General features: G+C 45.8%; 1 protein-coding gene across 22 annotated transcripts in view; it reads right to left on the reverse strand.

Annotated features, from left to right (window-relative positions):
- Window positions 1–3,916, reverse strand: part of CTNND1 (catenin delta 1) — a 57,112-nt gene extending 53,196 nt beyond the window's left edge. For 3 of the 22 annotated variants that reach the window (XM_083512231.1, XM_083512248.1, XM_083512244.1), the window contains exon 1: window positions 3,313–3,916. The gene's annotated coding sequence lies outside the window, so the exon portion shown is untranslated. Of the gene's footprint in view, window positions 1–2,784; window positions 2,934–2,986; window positions 3,134–3,312 lie in introns of those variants that run through there. The other 19 variants (XM_083512242.1, XM_083512243.1, XM_083512227.1 and 16 more) reach the window with 13 other exon arrangements.
- Window positions 3,917–7,773: the final 3,857 nt, after the last annotated feature.

Genomic DNA, 7,773 nt, shown 5'->3' on the forward strand with positions numbered 1-7,773 from the left:
TTCAGAAACAACAAACATCATTGTGGATGAGATCTTTCTACCATGCAACTAGCCGCACACCCAAAACTCAGCAACTGCAAGATTTCCAAGCTTGCCACTTCCACACTTAAGCCCACTTCAAGATTTAAGCAAATGAAAAACTGCAGAAGCCATCCCAGCCAGGTCTGCCACTTCTCAAAAATGAAAGTTAGGAGCACTATATGCAGATATAAAAATGGAATATCCCCATCTAGAGCCAATATGAGGAGAGGAACCAAGTGTGGTATGGCAAGTTCCGCTGCTATTGCCTGTTCCTGTTCAACCCTGTCCCCCACTTTACCACTGAGCTGTCAAGACACATTTGTTCTGCCTTGCATCACTGTCCTCTCTCAAATTTTCAACCTTGCTAGCTAAGCACAGAAGCCTGTCCCCAGCCCATTCCAGATTACTATGGGCTTGATGAAAGTAACACAAGGTGTGCAAAACCAGTAGTGCAGCTAAAATCCAAGATGCACAAGGCTGATGCTCCTTTTATCAGGAATGGGGAGCCAGTGACCCTTCAAATGTTGATGGGACTCAAGATTCCCACCATACCCAGCCAGACCAGCAAATGCTCAGGGATGATGGAAATTGTACTCCAGCAATAACTGGAAGGTCACAGCTTCCCCACAATCTCCAGATTGTGGCCTTTTATGACAGCACCATGTTTATCATGCTGCATCCCACCCTTTCTCAAAGGAGCTCTAGATGGCACATATGGGGTTATTCAATTTTATTATAATCACAACAGCCCTGCAAGGTATCTCAAGCAGAGATTAAGCATGCAGTTCTTGACTACAGATATAGCTAACAGATGACACTTCTTATGGATTTTATAACCAGGGGACCTTTTGGCTAAGTAACACAGAACTACCTTATTCACATGCAACACTGTCCACTACAATATAGTCCTAAAAAGTTCCGTAGCTCAGGAAGTTAAGGTTTATTATGACCTTCTCTTAAGGTGGGAGCTGCAGCTGCCTTTCTACCATCGACTTACTGCTGGCCTTTGAGAAGTCATGCTTCTCTTTAAAATGGAGGTGAGGGAAATTCCCCTCAGCATGTGCTCAGCCTAGCACACTGCCCCACCCCAGAGTGCAAGCAAGCAGTCTGCAACTCAGGTACCAGAGTGCTGAACTTTGCTTCCTCAAAAGGCGGCCATGAGCTTTACAGAGTACTCATATGTGTTTACGCGCTACTTTTCTGAAAGGGTTTCATGTTCCCACCGAGTCATCCACTAGGCTGGCCAGAAACATTTTTGGACTCAGTCCATACAGGTGCAGAAAAGGAGTCAATGAGTTTTCACTGGTTCAGTCTATTTACTCCACTCAGATGGAGCTTAGGTGACACCCCACCACCCGCCAATTTGTCCCTCCCCACCACCCCAAAGGGACCACCGCAAAAGCATGAGGGCTAAGCTATATAGGATCCATCTCCACTGCCACAAGAAACCTTCGCTAGTCTGTTCACGAGCTTCTCTCTCCCAAAGCCTGGACTATAAAAAAGATCAGTGGCTGCTCACCGCTGCTCACCTCTCCAGGAAATGTATATTCAGCCCAAGTGGTACTACCACAAAGCAAAAAGGGAAGAGAGATAGTGGCAAGAGCCCCATAACTACCAGTCCTTTGATATTAAGGCATTTCTCTGTAGATCTCAAAGGAGGCAGGGAGAGTGCCTGCACTCTGCCAATCCCATACTTCCTTTGTACTGGAGGACAGGACAATCTCTTCTACTGCACGCATTTGTTCCCACTGGCAGAAAGCCAGGATTTCTAACATTTTAGATATATATGATTGTGTTATAGGAAGACTTCTGAACTCACAAGCTGCCCTGTCTTGTTTTGTTAGACCCAAACACAGAAAGCCCCTCCCTGCTCCTTTTTGAAGTGTCTTTGTGTTCGGGCCTCACAGAGATTGAGCTTTCTTAAGGGCTTGGTGGCCAAGGCAGGTTACTACTGTACTGCAATTCCACTGGATTCTCTACCTCAGAGGACCTGGAGAAGCAACAGCAGAAGAAACAAAATGGCACAGAACGGACAGTACAGGAACTCAACCAACTCTCTCCGACAGCTGCATTGTGAATTGCTCCTCCTTTTGCTATTCTATCCACTCAGCACACACAATACGGGTATGGTGGTCTGTGAAAATTGCTTTTGGATGTTAGCATCTTTGTCTGGGATCCACATCCTCCACAAGATCCAGAATCCAGAGCATGCTTTCCCCAGGAGTCCCCCTTTGAACTCCTGTCTTGAATAATAGGAAATCCAAAATATAATCACAAGTTCTATGGGGGGGGCAGGCATTCACACATTCCCGATCAGCGCACTTTTCTAGAGTTAACAGAGGCACATCTCTGCCCAAAAGCAGCCTAAAATTCAACAATGGGAAAGGACAGTAGGAAAAACAAGACAGGGGATGGATGAAAGAATCAGAGATGGGATAAATGTGGGAGCAAATGCAGTTAAGTTTCTTACAAAGATTTCAGGGTACAGCTAACCAAGATCCTGAATGCCGCTGGTACTTCTGACTGGTGGAAGACCCATCCTAATGAAATTTAAGGCTAAGCATCAGCTGGTTTCATGAGCATTCCTGCTTTTAAAGAGACGCCCCCAAATATTTTAACGATTTAGGGAATAAGTAGTGTAAAAAAAAAGTTCGCAAGTCGCCGGAAGGCTAGCCGACGAAAAGGCTTCAGCGTTTTTGAAAAATCTCAACCCTTTAAAACAAAGGCAAGGTTGCTTAGACCAGCAGATAAAAATCCAGTTACCTCTCAATGCCCGATGGCAAAAGGCCCACTCCCCACTCCCTGAAAGGCGGAGGCTAGCAGCCCCTACTTTAAAAAAAGAAAAAACGAAGGAGGAATTTTGCGTCCTTCTACCCGAAGAGTCGAGTTCCGAGCGGCTCACTTGGGAGTCCGTTTCGAAGCAGCCTTTGGAGAACAAGAGAAAGAGGCCCCCACCCAAACGCACCTGGGGAGAAGCAAAATGGGATCCACCCAGCCCGGTGCCTTTCGGAGCGCCTTTGACACGGGAGCCGCGAGGGAGAGCGACGCGCGCGGCCCAACTCCTCTCTCTCCTCTCTTCCGAAGCGGCACCTTGGGAAACCGGGGGAGGGAAACCTCCTTCCCCAGGAACTCCCCTCACATTCCTCTCCTTCAGTCGCCACAAGAAAGGGAGGGGGAGGAGAAAGGGGGGAGCCAGCAGCCCTCCAATGCACACCACCTTCCACACAACACAAAAGTTTTTCTTCAAGGGAGGAAGGGGAGAGGTGCTTTTATTGTAATGCACCGCCTTACCTTTGTCTTTTTTGCCCCCCGCACTCTCCCCTTCGGGAATCGCGCAGCCCCTCTCTCGAATGCTAACTAAGCAAGTTTTACTTCTTCCCTTCTTACAGGTTTTTTTTTTTTTTAAAAAAGAGGCGTGTGGCGGGGAGGGGGGGCTGGAGAGAAGAGGCAGGCTTTTCTTTCCTCGCGTCCGTGAGAGTCGCCGCCGACCCAAGTGCTCCTCAGTTTCCTCCTCTGATCATTCAGCTTGACAACTTCGTGTAGAGACTGCACGGGACCAGACGCCTTTTTGTCCCGCTGCAAATGCAAGGCAGAGGGCGGGCGGGAGGGGGAAATAATAAAAAAAGCGTGCCGTTTCCTAACAAAAGCACTAAAGACTCCAAGAATAAAATCTCAAAGGGAGCTTTTTTATATATATAAAAACACCAGCAGCAGCGCGCGCACACACAAAAGGCGACGAAAAAAAACCGAGGAGCGCTGCAGCGATCTCCTCCTCCTCCTCCTCCTTTTCCTGCGGGACCTTTTCTCTCGCTTTTTCTTTCGCCCTCCCCCCCTCGCTCAGCTCCAACACCTAAAATGGAAGTTGCACCCAGCCGACGGCAAAGGAGGCTGGGTGGTGACAAACTGTGCGCTCCAGCCCAGCCCCTTTTTCCCTAAGTGATGTCAGCTTCTGCACGGCTCCAATGGGAGGCAGGCATCAATCAGGGAGCCGAGGCTATCCAATAGGAAACTCCATTGTAGAATTTCTTTTTTTGAAAAAAGAGAGAGGAGAGGAGATACAGACAAAAAAAAAAGGGGGAACCGCATAAGAAGGGAAAACAAGGAAATATTGCTTAAAATAATAAACAAAGCCAGGTTTCCATTAAAAGAGACAGGCACGCTCTCCATCCCTTTACATTGCGAGGAGGCGCTCACATTGCAATTCAACATGCAAAACTTCCGCCGGTGGCAATGGAGGAAGATTCCCGGGACCGAAGTCAATTTTTAATTATTTGCGTTTCCTGTCTTCGGCGAGCTTTCGCAGCGCCTTTACACTTCGGTCCTAGGCGTGCTTACTCGGAAGTAATTCCGATGAATTCACCAGGATTTGATCGCTAGGAAGCGCCACTGAATTGTAGCCCCCTCTCGTGAGCCTATACGCTTACAGAGGCGGCGATCCCACTGGAGTTCGACGGGACTTGTTTCCTTGTACTGTAAAGTGCACCTAGGACTGCAGCCTTATTTGTTCTTGTGGGCGCTTTCCTTGCACTTTGCATGCGAGCGCTCCGTCTCCGGAAGGGAGGAGACGGGCACTACCTATAACAAAAGGAATGCAGTTTCCAATCCTACCTTGGTTATATTAGGACTCCTTTGAAACACACATGGCCAGATAATCAAGTCTTACTTGGGAGCATTGTTAATTGACACCAACTGACAGAAATTTACTCTCGTTTCCCCCCCCCCGTCCCTTTTTCTGTGGTAAATCAGCTTCTTTGTCTCTTTTATTGGCCTGTGTTTGGAATTTACACAATACAATGCGTGCTTTGATTTCTTTTTTATTGTGTCTCCAATACAGTACTGCCGTCCTAAACATGCGTGCAGCTTGGTTCTGTGCCGGCTAACTCAAAAATCAATCCCACTAAATTTAATCATAAGGCAAAATAGAAATGCTTGGAGTAATGCTTGGAGTAATTCACAGAATTGCACCCCTGTTAGGAAAGATTCTGCTGAAATTAATGGGATTACTGCTGCTGAGTAAGGATGGACTGGAACATTTTGCAAGGTGCAATAGCAGAAGAAACAGACATGTCATTATAAATGTTGTCATAGTCTCTTCAACATCACTGAAAATCATATGCAGGTCATAAGTATGTAAACTGCCTTGAAACTCTCAGTCATTTCTCCTTTTTACAAATGAGATGACATCTGATGAGATCCAAAGGCTCTTTTACAATATTGATGGTTTGCTGCTGGTCCACCTCATCTGCCATTTTTCAAAGCCACATTATAAATGTAATAATTACAGTCAAGACTGAAAATTAGGCTGCACACTGGGACTTCTGAATAAATATATTTAGCATTACACTGTTATATGTCAATTATACACATCAGGTCTAAGGAAAAAAAATTGGTTGAGGGCTTCACTCCTTCTCCAGGCCATATTCTGGCAGTGGGCATAGCCCAGGATGAAGTTCTCAATTATCCAATCCAGAAGAAAGGCTACCCTGTTTCAGTCTCTACTATGGCAAACTTAGATTAGAATACTTATTTTATGCAGGTCAACTCAGAAGTTAGCAATACTGGGTTTGATAAGGTTACTCTCAAATAATATGAAAATATATTTATAATAGGTCAATACAGCTACTATTCCTGAAAACAAGTGAAATTAATTCCTTTCTGATTTTAAGTTGCCATACAGAAATAGAATCAAACATCTATGTATGAAGCTACCAATTTTTTACACAGCAGAGGAAAAAATGTATTTTATCCAAGCCATACAACCAGGATTCTATACATTGTTTTCATGTGTAGTTAACAAAAATGCACACCAAAAATATTCACAAAAATAATTGCTTATTTGTAAATGCTTAATAAGTGGCAATATGGGATAAATTCCTGTTTTTCAGTGGTTTAAGGATAAGTTTAGGATTTGTAATCAGAGATCCATCTATCATGTACAATTTATAGCAAAGGTTGGACATCCATCCATCATGGATGCTTTAGCTGAGATGCCTGCATTGCAGGGGGTTGGACTAGATGACTCTTGGGGTCTCTTCCAACTCTACAATTCTGATTCTAATAATTGTTATAAAGCTTTTTTATATCTAACCAAAAGGTATACCTTTCTGAGCTTTCCCTGTATTCTGCCAAGTACGGTATATACCGTAATAATGACACACACTCAGTGCAAGCTCAGTGTCAGCCCCTAAATCAGTGATAGGGAACATGCAGCCCGATATTGGGACTACAACTGCCATCATCCCTGGCCATTAGCCGGTACTGATGGGAACTGGAGTGCAACAACATTTGCAATGCCACAGATTCCACACCCTTGCCCTGCACCAGAGAGGAGTAAAAATGTGACGAGTGCCATATTAGATTGAAACAATCTCTGGGCAGACAGTGAATGTGTCTTTCACAAAAAGAAAAGTGCACAGCACTTGTATGTTTGACATTCAGTGCTTTAAAAAAAATCAGGGAAATTCTGCACATGCTCGGAGTCAATTGATCTAAGGTGTCAGTATGTTTGAAAAGAAAGGATGGCAGTCTTAATTATCTACATTCGAACATGCTTTTAGACACTTTATTGAGACTTTAAAAATCTATATGGTTAGGAGTGATTAAAAGGGGGGTTGTTCTGTCATTTTAATATCAATTTAAGGTACACAGAAGATTGCTGTGCGCTCATATGGCTAGAGTCTACATAGGTCAATGGGACTGCAAGAGAAAGCGATCATTATTATGGAGTAATTAATACAGAAAAAAGAAAGTGGATGATAACATGGAAAATAATGGTACTTTCCCACATAGTACCCAATTAGTGCTCAGACTGCTCTTTATGATCTGATCATCCGACCAAAGTTTCGTACAGATACGTACTGCAATAATAACTCAAAACCCTCACTGATTGTAGTTTTGGCCAATATATAAAATTTGCAGAGATTTAACAAAATCAGCAGGAGCTTTCATGCTGGGTTATATTCATTTGGGTTAGATCTAGATAAGCCATTTAAAGATGGACAATCAAGTCGATACCACCTGTTAGCTGTTAAACTGATTCTACTTTGTCAACGCTATGCAGTAAGTACAGGTGTCAGGGGTTCAGGAGCAGAGACGCAGAGAAGGGAGGAGACAGAGAGCGAGGGGGAGGAATACGAAGGAAGGATGAGTGGGGATGACGACCCGAGATCACCGAGCCTGTCTAGCGAGTCAGAGGATTCCCAGAAGGGAGCGCCAGCAGCCAGAGCAAGGGGGGAGAGCAGGGGGACACCCCAGGAAAAAGGGTCCAGAGAGGGATCAGAAAGCAGCAGTTGGAGATCGGGACCCACGTTCCCAGCCGGGAGCAGCGGGGAGAAAGGGGACCAGATATCGGGCTCCGGAGACTTTCAGAAGGAGGGAGGGCATGAGTCAGGAGTAGTCACGCCCACCTCGGGGAGCGAGGAAACGATCAAGAGGAAAGTGGAGAGTTGGGCGCGCGCGCCAAGTTCAAATGTAACGGAAGCTGGCGCAGCCAGCAGCCCAGAGAGTGAACCGAGTCCCAAAGCCCGCCGCAAGGAGGCGGAAGGGTCAGGGGGGTCCGCGCCAGAAGAGAGTAGGAAAGGAGAGACCCAGGGGGGCAGGAGGACCCAGAGACGGAAGGAAAGGCGCAGGAGGTGGAGCAAGGCTAGGGTATTAAGCTGGTGCGCTAGAGGCGGAGACTCAGACGGGTCTTCGTCGTTCTGACCTAGAAGAAGTAGGGCTGCACGTTGCAGTTTGGAAATGGAACCTGTAATC

Source organism: Podarcis liolepis (assembly GCF_965112155.1).
Source record: "Podarcis liolepis genome assembly, chromosome: 1".
NCBI classification, from domain to species: Eukaryota; Metazoa; Chordata; class Lepidosauria; order Squamata; family Lacertidae; genus Podarcis; species Podarcis liolepis.